Here is a 16,934-nt window from a genome sequence, read left to right as displayed (position 1 = left end):
ACTTTGATATACATATGAAATAGGTAGTAGTAATATGGTAATGCCTATATGCCCCAACTGAGATCAGGGCCCCATTGTGCTAGGTAGTGTACAAACAAACACCCCTGGTCAAAGAGCTTACAGTCTAAGGGCACATCTACCTTGGCATAGTTACAGTGCCAGCAGTTACAGCACTGCTCAGAGGGCGCAGAAGGAAAACCGCTGTTGTGTGTTTACACTGCCTGCGGAATAGCGTGTTCACACTTGCAGCGCTATTTGGAGCGGTGCACTCTGGGCAGCTATCCCACAGAGCAGCTCTTTCTCTTTTGCCACTAAGACTTGTGGGAACGCAGAGGGGTCACGGGGGATCCTGGATCCAGTCCCCATGTATTGCTTCGCATCCCAGCAAACCCTGTGCTTCCATCTGCATTTGGTGCCATCTTTCAATGGTTTGTGGGCTTGTGTACTGTGCACCCTGCCCTGCTGCTTTCTGGCTACAGGAATGGATCCCGAACTGCTGACCAGTATGCTGCTCGTTCTGACCAACATGTGGAGTTATTCCTTAAACTACAAAGTCAAGAGGAGTGCAACGTTGATCTCGCCACGCGTGGTAGATACGATACGAGATTGCTTATGGCTTTCACGGAGGTGCTGACCACAGTGCAACGCCACTTTTGGGCTCGGCAAACAAGCACTGAGTGGTGGCATCACATCACGATACATGTCTGGGATGATGAGCAGTGGCTGCAGAACTTTTGCATGGGGAAAGCCACACTCATGGGACTGTGTGATGAGCTCGCCGCAGCCCTGCAGTGCAAGGACACAAGAATGAGAGCTGCCCTGTCATTGGAGAAGTGCGTGGCAATTTCACTGTGGAAGCTGGCTACTCCAGACTGCTACCGATTGGTCGCTAACCAGTTCGGAGTGGGAAAGTTGACCGTTGGACTCGTGTTGATGGAAGTGTGCAGGGCCATTAATCGCATCCTGCTCCGAAAGACCGTGACTCTGGGCAACGTGCATGACACTGTGGATGGCTTTGCACAAATGGGCTTCCCCAACTGCGGAGGGGCAAGAGATGGATGTACTCACATTTCAATTCTGGCACCAGACCACCTAACCACCAAGTGCATTAATCACAAGGGAGTATTTCTCAATGGTTCTCCAGGCACTTGTGGATCACCGTGGATGTTTCACGGACACTAAAGCAGGCTGGTCCGGAAAGGTGCATGACGCACGCATCTTTCGGAACACTGGTCTGTTCAAGAAGCTGCAAGCAGGGACTTTCTGCCCGGACCAGAAGATGACTGTAGGGGAAGTCGAAATGCCCATTGTGATCCTGAAAGACCCCGCCTATGCCTTAATGCAGTGGCTTATGAAGCCATACATGGGGCAACTTGACAGCAGCAAGGAGTGGTTCAACAACAGGCTGAGCAAGTGCAGAATGACTGTTGAGTGTGCATTTGGCCATTTAAAAGCCCGCTGGCGATTGCCTGTATGGGAAGCTGGACTTTGCCGATGACAATATTCCTATGCTTATAGCTGCGTGCTGTACACTCCATAATATTTGTGAAGTGAAGGGTGAAAGCTTCACTCAGGGCTGGATGGCAGAGGCTCAGTGCCTGGAGGCTGAGTTTGAACAGCCAGATACCAGGGCTACTAAACGGGCACAGTGTGGGACCATAAGGATCAGGGATGCCTTAAGGCAGCAATTTGAGGCTGAAAGTCACTAATATTTGTTGCTATGTTCAGGATTGCAGTGCTTGTAACGCTAGGAGGTGATTGGTACACATGATATAAGAAGGGGCCTTAACATAATTGTATGTTGCTTTGCAGTGCTCTTTTTGCTTTCATTTAAAAGAATAAAGATTGCTTTCAAACCAACACAATTCTTTTATTAAAAGACAACAACCGGAGGAGAGAGTCAAACGAAAAAAAATCATCAGCAGGAAGGGGGAAGGGAAGGTCTCAAGAGGAGGAGGGGTCCCAGGATAGCTACAGATTTGTGTAGGTCCAGGGATCATACCCAACCTTCTCCTTTGGAGTACAATGCAATGGGTGCTGTACTTCAGCAGGGCCAAACTGCAGAGGGATGGGTGTTGAGTGCAGTGGCTAGTGGGAGTCCACAGTGCTGGACTATGAAGAGAGAGGAGTGGAATGCTGCAGTTAGAGAGTGGAGCCAGGAGGTTGATAAGAGTGTGTTGGTGTGTGTGGAGCGCATGGGAAAGAGTTTTGTGACAGCGGCTGCAGGGGAGGGGGGCATGGAGCTGCTCGGTTTGAAGAGCTAGTATTGCCTGGAGAGTGCCCACTTGGCGCTCCATAACGTTTAAGAGCCACGCCGTGGCTTCTTTCTGGTGTGCCACATTCTCCTTTCGGTCCCTCTTCTCGCTATCCCGTCACTCCTTCAGTTCCTGCTTCTCAGCAACAGAATGCATCATAACCTCACGGAGAAAGTCCTCCTTAGTTCTTCGTGGCCACTTTCTAATTCTGTGCAGCCATTCTGCCGCCAATAAGGGAGACTGGCCTCCCAATGTCATCTCTGAAGTTTAAATGCAACATTATACAGAAGCAGTATTCTTTGCAACACAGACAACACTCATTCAGTGCTTTAAAACACAGCCAGTACTCTCACACCTGTCACTGACTGGCTGACCCCAGGCAAGCACACATGAGCCACAAGACCCCCAAAATGGTGAGTAGCCACAGGAGCAGGGTGAATCACTCTTCCCGGACCCTGCTGTACACTGGGCACGTGGCTCAGCCCGCACTGTATGGGGGGCTTGATAATCATTCCTGTCCCCACACTTTCCACAGGATGTGATCATTATGGAAGATATCTCGCTGCTGAGGGTGAGCAGGGAATCAAGGGAGGGTCTTCTCCAAGCCTGCAGCTTCCTCCCTGGCCCCTATGCGGCTTGCCTGTGTGATGGCACAGTCGCGCAGGAAAGTTACCGTTAATGGGGCAAGAAACAAAGCAGCTCTGCCGAGGAACCTGTGGCAGCGAATTGCCCAGTATCTCCACGAGAGTTTCCTGGAGATCTCTGAGGGAGATTCCTGTGAAGTGAGGGAGTCTATCAACAGTCTGTTTCGCCACTCAGAATAGGCATGAGGTGGGAGACAAGCCTGATTTCTGCACCCTCCTGCCCCCAACAAATCGCTTCAGCAATTTCCAAAATCAGATTCACTTACCAGGAGCCTCCTCTCCTGTTTGCACTTCGCCAAGATCTGACTGCTGTGACTGGCTAGGCTCCTCCGGGGTAGAAAAGAGCTCCTGACTGCATGCATCTCCGGCCTCTGACTCATCCTCTGCCTCTGGTTCCCCCTCCCCCTCTTCATCCAAGATTGCCTCCTCCTGGTTCGGTCCACTCTCAACTGGCACGTGAGCCAATGAAGTATCCCACAGGGGACTTCATAGTGAAGGTGGGGTCGCCACCGAGTATCGCGTCCAGCTCTTTGTAGAACCGGCAGCTCATGGGCGCAGCACCGGAGTAGCGGTTTGCCTCCCATGCCTTGGAGCAGGCATTCCGCAGCTCCTTCACTTTGACCCAGCACTGCAGTCTTGGCCCCTTTCTGTCATGCCTTGTGAAATCTGTCCATAGGTATCATAATTCCAATGGCCGGAGTTCAGCTGTGACTGCACAGCTTCCTCTCCCCAAATACCGATGAGGTCCAGCAGCTCAGCATTGCTCCAAGCGGGGGATCGCCTGGTGCATGGAGCAGGCGTGGCCACCTGGAAAGATGTACTGAGACCACTGCATGCATCACCAAGCAAACAGGAAGGGGACTTTCAAATTTGCAAAGGAATGTATGGGGTGGGGATGACGGTTGGTAACCTGAGGGCAGGGAAGTAGAGTTCAAACTGATGACCAGAGAGGCGAGAACAGGCATTGTGGGACACGTCCCGGAGGCCAGTCGCAGCACTGTAACCGCGACGTTGTCTACACTGACACCACAGCGCTGTAGCCCTAGCGCAGAAAGCTGTACGCCTCTCGTCAAGGTGGTTTTTTTTAAGAGCACTACAACTGCACAGTGTCTACACAAAGTGGCTTGGCAGTGTGCTCACCTCGGGAGTTACAGCGCAGAAAGCTGCTTTACTGCACAGAAACTTGCCAGTGTAGATAGGGCCTAAACAAACAAGACTGCCAAAGGATGGGAGGAAGGGGGAGACGCGCGGGGGGAGGGGAGGCAAGGGTCGCATGCCCCTCCCCAATTGCCTAGATGGGGGCAAGGGCCCAGCTGCTGCTAGCAACTTCTGCCTTTGGGGCAGGGAGTTTGTTTATAAACAGAGGCAGGGTGATTAAGATAACAAAAGGTTTGTCATTAAATTAAGGATCATTAGATGATCCTGAAAGCATTCCCAGGTACTCCAGTTAAGACAGGAAACAAAGAATAGGAATTCAATAAATGGTCCAGGAGAGAAGTAAGTAGAGGTGTCCCCAGGGGTCTGTACTGGTCTGGGATCAGTGCTGTTCAACATGTTCATAAATGATTTGCAAAAAGGGGTAAACAGTGAGGTGGCAAAGTTTGCAGATGATACAAAATTACTCAAGATAGTTAAGTCCAAAACAGACTGCAAAATATAATCCCAACAATACATACAAAATGATGGTGCTGTTACCTATCAAGAAAGAGATCTTGGAGTCATTTGCAGTACTCTGGAAGCATTATGTTTCCAGAGTACTGTAAATGTATAAGGATCCTTCTCACTGTACCTATATCATCCTGAACTCATTCTCCAGCTTCAGAAAACTTAAAAATTATCTCCAGTCATGAATGGGACAGATGTAACTAAATAATGTAGCTGTTCTTAACGTGCAGGTCACGTGGAGGGTCACTTTTTAGCTTTTAAACACCTTCAGCTGGTGCCCCTCTTTGTGTCCCTCCAACATGTCACCTAATACAGATTGTGCCTCAGTTCCCCGAGAGACTAAGGGCTAGTCTACACTGGGTGTAGTCGCGGCAGAGCTCTGAGAGAGAGCTCTCCCAAGCACTCTTAAAAAACCCACCTCTACGAGGGGTGCAGCTACCAGCCCTGGTAGCTGCACCCCTCGTGGAGGTGTTTTTTCACACCCCTGAGCGAGAAAGTTGCAGCGCTGTAAAGTGCCAGTATAGACAAGCCCTCAGTGACTAAGTGACAGGCGGTCTGTGGTATCGCTGGGAATTGAGCCCAGATCTTCTGAATCCCAATCTACTGCTTAACCACAAGACCTTACTTCTTCTCAAATAGGTACTACATATGAGATTGTATTGCCCAAGCTACAGTGCACAAATCAAGAGCAAAGAATAAGGAGTAGATGAAACTCTTCTAGTTACAAAAAGAAAAGGAGTACTTGTGGCACCTTAGAGACTAACCAATTTATTTGCGCATAAGCTTTTGTGAGATTAGCCCCCCAACCTGAAGCAAATACTCACCAACAACCACATACCACACAACAGAACCACTAACCCAGGAACCTATCCTTGCAACAAAGCCCGTTGCCAACTGTGCCCACATATCTATTCAGGGGACACCATCACAGGGCCTAATAACATCAGCCACACTATCAGAGGCTCGTTCACCTGTACATCCACCAATGTGATATATGCCATCATGTGCCAGCAATGCCCCTCTGCCATGTATATTGGTCAAACTGGACAGTCTCTACGTAAAAGAATAAATGGACACAAATCAGATGTCAAGAATTATAACATTCATAAACCAGTCGGAGAACACTTCAATCTCTCTGGTCACGCAATTACAGACATGAAGGTCGCTATCTTACAACAAAAAAACTTCAAATCCAGACTCCAGCAAGAAACTGCTGAATTGGAATTCATTTGCAAATTGGATACTATTAATTTAGGCTTAAATAGAGACTGGGAGTGGCTAAGTCATTATGCAAGGTAGCCTATTTCCCCTTGTTTTTTCCTACCCGCCCCCCCCCCCCAGATGTTCTGGTTAAACTTGGATTTATGCTGGAAATGGCCCACCTTGATTATCATACACATTGTAAGGAGAGTGGTCAGTTTGGATGAGCTATTACCAGCAGGAGAGTGAGTTTGTGTGTGTATGGGGGTAGGGGGGAGTGAGAAAACCTGGATTTGTGCTGGAAATGGCCCACCTTGATTATCATGCACATTGTAGGGAGAGTGGTCACTTTGGATGGGCTATTACCAGCAGGAGAGTGAGTTTGTGGGGGGGGGGGGGGGAGGGCGGAGGGTGAGAAAACCTGGATTTGTGCTGGAAATGGCCCAACTTGATTATCATACACATTGTAAGGAGAGTGATCACTTTAGATAAGCTATTACCAGCAGGAGAGTGGGATGGGAGGAGGTATTGTTTCATGGTCTCTGTGTATATAATGTCTTCTGCAGTTTCCACAGTATGCATCCGATGAAGTGAGTTGTAGCTCACGAAAGCTTATGCTCAAATAAATTGGTTAGTCTCTAAGGTGCCACAAGTACTCCTTTTCTTTTTGCGAATACAGACTAACACGGCTGTTACTCTGAAACCTGTCTTCTAGTTACAATGTCACTAACCTGACCGATAAAAGTAAAGCCACAGTAATAGATTATATCCTATATAAAATTGCTAGCTATAAAAGTAGCAGCATATTTATAATAGGGTCTGAGGATTCCATCTCCCAATCTTTCTTTAATATTTCTATTGCTTGTTTTATTTTATAGTACCAAGAGGCAGGGAAAAGGAAAGGAAACAGTAAGCGGAGACTTTACCATCAAATAAATCCTGTCCAATCTATTCAGTAGACATTAAGTTTTATTTTTTTCTAGGTAGGCCACATAAGCTATTCTAGAGCTAATAATTGCAATTTATTCAATCCTAATGAGCAAGCCCCTTGCTTAACTGTAGCAGAGAAACATTTTCGTAGCTGATACTCAATAAAGGGGACTCCTTCCCCACTGTGGAGCCAATACATCTCAACCTGGTCAGGGAATATTAGAGACATTGGTAGTCTCCATATCCTATCCTTGGGACTCCACTACCACTGGATTATAAAAGCACTTCATCTCCCATCAAGGAAAGATGTATGCTTTTTACACCTTCTAAAAAATCTAGAGCATTAAAACAGGAAGGGCTTACTCTAAGCAGCTTGAGGATTAGTGGGAGTTGCCAGGATACTTAGCACAGTAATACTCATCCTTTTTGCTTTGGCTTTTTCATAGAAAGTAAAGCCAGGAGGATGCTGTAGTCATGGCTGTGCTCACTGTCACAAAAAAGGTCAAGGTCACTGCTATGGTGAAAATCACAAGCAGGGCCATGGCCATTATCAAGAAAAAAGTTCTGGAGTGAGCTGCTGCAAATTAATCTTCTATTGTTACCCAGTGAACGGTTTCAGAGTAACAGCCGTGTTAGTCTGTATTCGCAAAAAGAAAAGGAGTACTTGTGGCACCTTAGAGACTAACCAATTTATTTGAGCATGAGCTTTCGTGAGCTACAGCTCACTTCATCGGATGCCACAAGTACTCCTTTTCTTTTTACCCAGTGAAGTTTTCCTGTTCTCTGCCCAAACTGTAGTCAGTGGCACCCATCTGACACCATGCAATACAAATGTAATTAAGTCTTTTCTACCCATAACTAAGCATACTTAGCAATGCACTTTTGGAAAAGAAAAACAGTCCGGTTGTTCATATTCTTTGTAATACAAGTTATTCTTGTGAATCCAGTTCAGTAATTGTTTAAAAAGTTGCATCTATTTTCAGCAAACTCGTTTACTGAAATTGTGCAGGTTAAGGGGGACCCTTCAAACTTAAAAGTTAAGTAACACTTCCGTGGACTTGATTCCCAATCCCAGCACCCCTCTCCTGCTCTCAAAACCAGGAGCACACCCCTGTAATGCTGAACGAGCCATAGAGTCACACTGGTCCCAGGTGACCTCTCCCTTAAGTGCCCTGGCCATCTACCTCCCAAACACCTCATCTCCCAGAGCTGGGCAGTTATGCGCACCCCCTTGCTAAAATCCCTGTAACACACAGGCCCGCTGTCTTTAGGAACCGGGTAGCGCTCATACCAGCGTGGCAGCAGCAGGCCGTGTCCGAGGGCCGGGGCCAGCTGCACTCAGACGGGAGGAAGCAGCGTTGCTCCACTTGGGCTAACGTGTGTGCGCGGGGGAGCAGCGCGGCTCCAGGGAAGGTCAGGCTCTCCTCTTGCCCGTCCCTGGAGCAGGCCCACTTACCAGCTGGGGCAAGGGAAGGTCTCCATGCCAGGGCCCGCTCCCCCGCCCCTGTGCTGCCAGGACACCTGGTACCAGCCGCTGGTGCTTGCCAGGGCTCCCTCCCCCGCCTCTCGGGGCCAGCGTCAGCGGCGGGTTCCCAGCCCCGAGACCGGTCGTGGCCCCGCCCCGCTCTCAGCCCGGCGCCGCTATTGGGCCACACACCCGGCTCGGGCCCCACCCCCGCCCCGCCCCGCGCCCTCTGCGCTTGCGCAGGCGCCCCGCCCGCGGGGGGCGGGCGTTCAGCACCGCCGAGCGCCGGACAGCTCCTTTCCCTCGGCGGCCGGAGCCTGCAGCGAGCCCGGGCGAGCCGCCGCCGCGGGGCGCTGAGGCGAGGCCATGGAGGGAGCGCCGGCCCCGCAGGCGCAGGAGGAGCCGGCGGCCGCCGAGGAGCGGGCGGAGGGGAGGCGCCGGGAGCAGGGGACCTGCTCGCCCAGGTATGACCCGCAGCGCGTCCCTGCACAGCCACCCGGCCCCGCTCGCCTGGGCCTCCCGGCACCGCCCGCGGGTCCCCTCCCTCGGCCCGGCGCCAGCCCCCTGCCCCGCGCCGCTGCCTCCAGAGGCTCCTTTCCCAGCCTGTCCGCGGCGCCCGGGGACCCGCTGCCTCCCGCGCCCTGCGCCGGCCCCGCCTGGCCCGCGCGGCTGGGATGCCCCTGCCATCCCCCCAGCGCGGGGCCGGGCGGCGGGGACTGCTGCCGGCCCTTCTGAGCCCAGGCAGTCGGGGGTGGGTGAGGGAGCTGCCCAGGGGGGCTGCCAGCCTTCACGCCCCCAGCTCGCCTCCTCCTGCCCCCTCCAGGCCTCGCTAAGGTGCAGCACGGTGCGAGTCGCCAAAAGGGTGCGCAGCAGCTGGTGGCGAGAGTACCCGCCAGCCTCCAGGTGCGACTGCCTTTGATCATCCAGTATCACCTGAAGAAGAGACTCGCTGCTAAACACAGGGCTTTCCAGTTCAGTGGGGATGGGACTAACGCCTGAGCATGTTTCACTGATGTTATCAGACAAGCCCCTCTGCACATCTGTCTCCAGATTGGTTTGGCGTTTATCCTCGAATTAAAACGACACACGCTGCCCTAGATCCCCGAAGAGAACTGCCTGTCGCGTCAGCCAGGATTTTCTCAAACAGGGGAGAATACCTAATTCACTTGCCTCACGATTGCACAAACAAGGGAAATATATGCAGATTTTGCACCTATTTCCAGTTCCAATGTAACATTGAGCAGGGCAATTAACGTGGGCTGTGGATGGTGTCCTATAGAATAGCAGCCGCACTCCGCACGATTCTGGGGGTGACCTATGCCTCAGTAACCGCCACATTTATAACAAGCAAGAGGGAAGCCATTCATGACAGCTACAGATCTGTGAATGGCATTTTTCCCTGCAGGGCACAACAGAATAAAATTCTAACCAGATAATACCAAAGTAAGGAGGCTGAAAGATAGTCATAAGGGAAGACAACGATGTGGCATTAGGATGTAAGACCTGAAAGCATTGGGAATACCCACCTGTTTTATTAGACTGCTTCTGCCTTTAAATAAGGAGACATACACACACTACAAACCTCTGTGGGTGTGGATATGGAGATAATTCTATACCAGAGTGACAGAGAGCTAATCAGATAGTTAGCTGTCAAATGCTATTTGCACACACACATTCTGATTTCTCTGTTTCCAAATGATTTGGCATGCAAAACTGTGAGCCCCATATATCATTATGATCTGCATTTGCCTGGGCATGTGATTTAGCCTTATGAATTATAATTTCTGTAACAAAATATGATATATTGTTAAAGAAGTTATTCTTAGTATTTATTATGTGCTTCTCTTAGCATCCATAATGTGCTAGTTGCTTACAAACACAAAAGAGGGCACATTCCTTGCCCCCAAAAACTTTAATCACAGTCTAAACAAAACTCTGCAGGCTTGGTCATGTCCTTTATGCTATATGTCCCAATGCATAGCTTACAAAATCAGTTACTATGCATATATGCACCGTTACAGTAATTTTCCTATGAAGCCCAATAGTCATGCTGTTATATTGTAAAGGCAGCCCTAAATATTTAAACAGATTTTCATTTGTTATTCAGGAGGCATAGGTCTTCCAAATTATCTAGATTTTCTAGTTGATCAGCGCATAGCAGAAGATCAGACTAAACTAAATATATTTATAAAGGCAAAGAGTTTCACTTTTGCCTAGTACAAATAATAAACTTTACATTAGTGCTGAGATTATTCCAACCTATCCAAGGAAAGTGGGCAGTCACATCTCCTTAGATAGCTTTGAAAATCTCAGGCAAGAAGTCTGTGTCTTTTGGTTAATAAAATACTCATGTACTATTCTAAAAATAAACCCTTCCTGTAACCATTTCACAACAAATTTTTGGGAATCTGGTGACATAGAAATGACCAGTCAAATCCTGCAACATTTGCTTACTTGAATAATCCTTGCTCAGGTGAGCAGCTCCACTGAAATCAATAGGACTATATGCATGAGTTACAATTACATGTGTGAGTAAAGATGGCTGGCAGAATCAGACTCCACTTTGAGCTTTATCTTGTGGTTTATAGTCTCATGCTCAGTTACAATATAAGTTATTGTAATAATGTATAATTAGGCAGTGCCTCCTCCCACACATTATATATATATATATATACACATAGACATTTGTATGTAGCTTTCTATACAGATCTTGTGTGTGTGTGTGTGTGTGTATGTGTGTTTCTAAACTAAACATTTAACTTCACATTTCCTGTCTATTGTGAACATTCTACTGAATTTACCATCAGATAGCTGTTGATGCCTCAAAAGAATAAGTTTCCTTGGACCTTTTCTAGACTAGGATATAAAGGTGTTGTTTTGGGTGTTTGTTTGTTTAAGTGTATTAGTTGACATTTTAACTAACCCATTGTGTACACAGGGCAAATTGTACTTCGAAATTGTAGAATCATAGGGTTAAAAAGGACCACAGGGGTCATCTAGTCTAACCCCGTGCCAAGATGTGGATTTGTTGTGTTGTGTCTAAACCATACAAGACAGATCACTATCCAGTCTCCTTTTGAAAACCTCCAGTGAAGGAGCTTCCACAACCTGCCTAGGCAGTCTGTTCCATTGTCCTACTGTTCTTATAGTTAGGAAGTTTTTCCTGAGATTTAATTGAAATCCACTATGCTGCAGTTTGAACCCATTGCCTCTTGTCCTGCCCTCTGTGGCAAGAGAGAACATCTTTTTATGGCAGCCTTTCAAGTATTTGAAGATTGCTATCATGTCCCTCCTTAACCTCCTTTTTTCCAAACTAAACATACCCAGTTCCTGCAGCCTTTGCTCATATGGCTTGCATTCCATCCCTTTGATCATATTTGTCACTTGCTTCTGGATCCTTTCCAGTTTCTCTACATCCTTTCCATACACTGGTGACCAAAATTGGACACAGTACTCCAGTTGAGGCCTTACCAGCACCGAGTAGAGAGGTACTATCACCTCCCATGACTTGCATGCTTTGCCTCTGTTAATGCAACCTAAAATTGCATTTGCCTTTTTTGCAACAGCATTGCATTGCTGACTCATGTTGACATTGTGATCCACCACAACTCTCAGATCCTTCTCTACAGTGCTGCTGCCAAGCCAGTTATCCCTTATTTTGTAGTTATGCATTTGGTTTTTCTTCTCTAAGCATAGTATTTTACATTTGTCTTTGTTGAATTTCATTTTGTTGTCTATAGCCCAGTTCTCCAATTTATCAAGATCCCTCTGAATTTTAGCTCCATCTTCCAAAGTGTTGGCAACCCTCCCTTGCTTTGTGTCATCTGTAAATTTGATCAGTGTGCTCTCTATTCCTACATCCAGGTCATTAATGATATTAAACAACATCAGACCCAGAACTGACCCCTGTGGAACCCCACTTGAGACTTCCCTCCAATCTGACATCATTCCATTAATAGGTTTCAGAGTAGCAGCCGTGTTAGTCTGTATTCACAAAAAGAAAAGGAGTACTTGTGGCACATTAGAGACAGTCAAGTTTCCTTCCCCACTCTGAATGCTAGGGTACAGATGTGGGGACCTGCATGAAAACCTCCTAAGTTTACTTTTACCAGCTTAGGTTAAAACTTCGCCAACGTACAAACTATTTTACCCTTTGCCCTTGGACTTTTGCTGCCACCACCAAACATCTAACACCGGTATTATTATTATTAGGAAAGAGTTTGTTTGGAAACGTCTTTCCCCCCAGAATCCTCCCAAATCTTACCCCCTTTTTTCTGGGGAAGGTTTGATAAAAATCCTCACCAATTTGCATAAGTGACCACAGACCCAAACCCTTGGATCTTAAGAACAATGAAAAAAGCATTCAGTTTCTTAAAAGAAGAATTTTAATAGAAGAAAAAGTAAAAAAGAATCACCTCTGTAAAATCAGGATGGTGAATACCTTACAGGGTAATTAGATTCAAAACATAGAGAATCCCTCTAGGCAAAACCTTAAGTTACAAAAAGACACAAAAACAGGAATATCCATTCCATTCAGCACAGCTTATTTTCTCAGCCATTTAAACAAACAGAATCTAACACATATCTAGCTAGATTACTTACTAAGTTCTAAGACTCCATTCCTGTTCTGTCCCTGGCAAAAGCATCACACAGACAGACCCAGACCCTTTGTTTCTCCCCCCCTCCAGCTTTGAAAGTATCTTGTCTCCTCATTGGTCATTGTGGTCAGGTGCCAGCGAGGTTATCCTAGCTTCTTAACCCTTTACAGGTGAAAGGGTTTTTCCTCTGGCCAGGAGGGATTTTAAAGGTGTTTACCCTTCCCTTTATATTTATGACAGAGACTAATAAATTTATTTGAGCATAAGCTTTCGTGAGCTACAGCTCACTTCATCGGATGCATCCGATGAAGTGAGCTGTAGCTCACTAAAGCTTATGCTCAAATAAATTTGTTAGTCTCTGAGGTGCCACAAGCATTCCGTTAATAGTTACTCTCTGTTTGTGGTTGTTTAACCAAATATGTATCCACTTAATGGTAGTTCTGCCAAGCCCACAATTCTCCAGCTTACTTCACAGTCATGCAGGACTGTGTCAAAAGTCTTGCTGAAGTCCAGGAATATTATGTCCACTGTATTCCCCTTGTCCAACAAACCAGTTACCCTGTGAAAGAAGGAAATGAAACTGGTTTGGCTTGATGTGTCCTTGGTAAATCCATGCTGGCTGCTAGTGATTACCCCTTCATCCTCCAGGTATTTGCAAATTGTATGTTTTATACTTTACTTTCCCAGGTATTGTAGTCAGGCTGACTGGTGTATCGTTCTCCAGCTCCTCCTTCCCCCACTTTTTAAAGATGGGCATTATGTTAGCTTTTCTCCAGTCTTCCAGGATATCTCCTGTTATCCATGAGTTTATAAATATTATTGCCAGTGACTCCAAGATTTCTTCAGCTAATTCCTTCAGTATTCACCTTCTTGGGTGAATAACATCCAGCTCTGGATATCATGTCTTTTGTTTATTATGTGTATATGTATATATGTGTGTTTGAATACAATTGCATCAATAGCTATTTGGTAGTAAATTCAATATTATGTTTAGTAGCATCAAAGGATAAGAACGGTAAAGCTAAACTTTTCTTGTCAGTGGAAAGTACAAATGTGGGAGGCAGCCTTTTGCCATCTCATTAATTCTTCATACTGATTTAACATACTCAAGAGTCCCATTAAAAAGATTGCAGATCTCCTCAAGAATAGATTCTGCTGCTATAATGAAAAAAACCTGTGGAATTTTTTTCAGTGTATAAGATATTGAGTATACAGAATATTGGCCAATGGAAAGAGTGAAAGTAATTGGGCCCCCCTCTAAAATTATTGTTATACAAATTTTTAGTCAGTTAAATAACAAAATTCTTAGATCTTCTCTCTCCCACAACTTGCAAATTTAGGGCTCAATCCAGAAAGGTGCTGATCACCCTCTACTTCTATTGACTTCAGTGTTATTCTTGGGATGAATTTGGTCCATTTTCTGTGCATAAGAGGAAGGGGGAATTGGGCCTAATACTGCTGTGACTGAAGTCAATGGGAATTGAGGGTGCTCAATGTCTCACAAGAGATCCTCAGAATCATGCAGGATTGGCACCATAAATGTGCCTGATATGTAGGACTTCTGGTTTTTGGGGATTGTTAATTTTATTTGGGGGAGAGGGGGTAATTTTTTTCAGTAATTATTGAGTTTTATGTAGATATCAAAAAATCAAGTGTTGGGGCGGGGGGTGTTTCTCTTTGTATATATTATAATGGATAATCTTTCTTATGTTCCCTATTGCAATTACTATATTAAAGTTCATTAGGGAATCTTTAGTGTGCACCAGCAGGGCCTACACAGACTAATCAATTAACAACATGTTCATGTGCTTTAGAAATCACACCCCTGTAACCCACATAACTGCTCTGTGTAGATAAGCCCTTAGATACAAGTAACTATTTCCAGTGTTTTTCTGGTGTTTATTGGATAATCCCTGATTTCTTTCTTTCTTTCTTTCTTTCTTTCTTTCTTTCTTTCTTTCTTTCTTTCTTTCTCTTATAATTGTTTATTGGTTAAAACCTAAAATCAGAAGGCTTAATAATATGGTATGTACACATTATCAAAGATGCCATCCCAAGAGCCTGCACTGACACAGTCACAAAATTCTTATTGACTTAAGCAGGAGCAGAAATGGGCTCCAGATTGTTTGCTTTTCTGTTATCCCAACCACGTGACGTACACAAATTGGGTCAAATTCATCCTGGTGTGATGCTACAGAAGCCAATGACATCTCACTAGTGATGACTTTGGGCTATTGTACTTATCTTTCTCAGGATATTATCAGATTCCACCAATAATTAAGGCCCTGTCTACACTAAACTACAAAATTATGTTGACCTAACTTATGTCGGCATGCAGCCATTGCAATTATTAAATCGCTTGTGTGTGCGCACACTTGCCTCCTTGTGTTGGCGGTGCGCATCCTCACCAGGAGCGCTTGTATTGATTGTATTGTCAGTGTGGGGCATTGTGGGATGGCTCCTGAAAGCCAGTAACATCCAATGTAAGCAACACTGTGTCTACACTGACACTGCATCAATGTAATTACATTGACAGTGGCTGTATGCCACTGGGAGAAGTGGGTACTAAATTGCCGTAGAGAGGCACTTACTTCGGCGGGAGCCAAATTTAAGTGAAAACATTTCCACAGCTAGTTCAACACAAGACAGCCTACATCAACTTACCCATTTAGTGTAGACCAGGTCTAAGAGCCTAATCTAAAGGCCATTAAAGGCAGGCCCTCATTTAATAAGATGCCATACTAACATTAAAAAATTAAACATCTTTAAACATGCTAGCAACATATGAACAAACCATAATTGTTGAACAATATTTGATCCTCTCATATTTATGAGTCATCTCTTCTTCCTGTTTTGTTTTATTTTCTTTAATTTTGTATCCTATAACTATTTTTAATTGCTTGTTATGCAGAACAGTAGATGACAGTTTTAGTTTGAGTGCTTGATGCATTCTGATAGCGTTGTGCTGCTTTTCTGTTATCTCTGCCTTGTCTCTGAATGCTTGCAGCTGTGAGCTCCCTGTTGTCTAAAATATGGTCCTTTTATCACCTTAAAAAAGTTAAATCAGAGAAGAACTCATTCCCTCTCAACTATTGTGTCACATTTTCATGTTGCTGGTGTCATATTCCTAGTGCTTGAGAAAAGAATCTGTCAGTACATCTATTATAAACCTTTCTTTAAATTCTATTATAGTGCCCCTTCTAAAAACTGGTATTGTAAGTCTCAGTAAAAACTACATCAGGTCTAGACAGAAACTTGGCACACAGTAGTAGGTCTTAGCACAGGAGGGTTTTTTTTTATTTGAAGAAAATTGGTAGAATCCATATTCTAGGTGAGGAAAAACCCACTTGGGACTGTAATTCTTCCATTTTTAAGAGTATGTGAACGGTGATTACTGCTACTTATTGGCTAGAGTTGTCCACAGAGCTAGTCTGTTATATTTGTTACCTCCCCTCTCCCCTTGTCCCACACCTGCTTTTTTCTTTCATTTGCCTAGTACATCTTGTCTTTTAGGCTGTAAGTTCTTTGAAGCAGGGATTGTCGTTTACGATCTGCTTGTACAGGGTCTAGAACAATAAGGCTCCAACCTCTAGGTGTACCACAATATAAATTATTAGTACATAATAAACAAAGACATTTAAATTACTTGGGAAAACAGTGAGTGATGGCATCCTGCTAAGTTACAGATTCGTATAACATCTTCAGAGGAATATTACATCATTGAGACAGTATCAAAATAAGAAATACACAATGGGGAAAATGCAGCAGATCAGGGAGGTAGTGAAGCCCATATATTTTTCAGAATGGGTCTCATAGACCCACATTACAGCTCTCCTTAAAAATGCTGGATTTGTTCCCACCTTCCTTTCTCAGTTTGAGTCACATGCCCTCTCCCACTGCATGGCTCAGAGAGAACCAAAATTACAGAAATGCTGGAGAAATGGGGTTACTGTGCAGAGGGGAATGGTGGTTATGTGGTATCGTTTCCCTTCCATATGAAGCTACTTCTGCCACAGTGCCTGAGCTCAGTTCCATGTGACTGGGTGTAGTCAGCCAATGAGAAGGAATTGGGGACCAGCCAATTTACACAGCATATTTCCAGCACTAACTCTTCCTCTACAGCTTTTACGCTGTGTGCATGGGAGGCTGGGGGCGGACCACGCAGCACCTGAGCCAT

General features: G+C 45.7%; 1 protein-coding gene across 1 annotated transcript in view; it reads right to left on the bottom strand.

Moving 5' to 3' along the window:
* The window catches only part of CCDC9B (coiled-coil domain containing 9B), a 138,668-nt gene extending 130,580 nt beyond the window's left edge, over positions 1-8,088 (bottom strand). Inside the window, exon 1 of the mRNA XM_074955713.1 lies at positions 7,986-8,088. The gene's annotated coding sequence lies outside the window, so the exon portion shown is untranslated. The remainder of the gene's footprint in view (positions 1-7,985) is intronic.
* Between the last annotated feature and the right edge of the window lie 8,846 nt (positions 8,089-16,934).

This window comes from Natator depressus, chromosome 6 (genome assembly GCF_965152275.1).
Source record: "Natator depressus isolate rNatDep1 chromosome 6, rNatDep2.hap1, whole genome shotgun sequence".
Lineage (NCBI taxonomy): Eukaryota > Metazoa > Chordata > Testudines > Cheloniidae > Natator > Natator depressus.
Note: the sequence above shows the minus strand (reverse complement) of the source record. Positions and strands in the feature narration are given on the sequence as shown.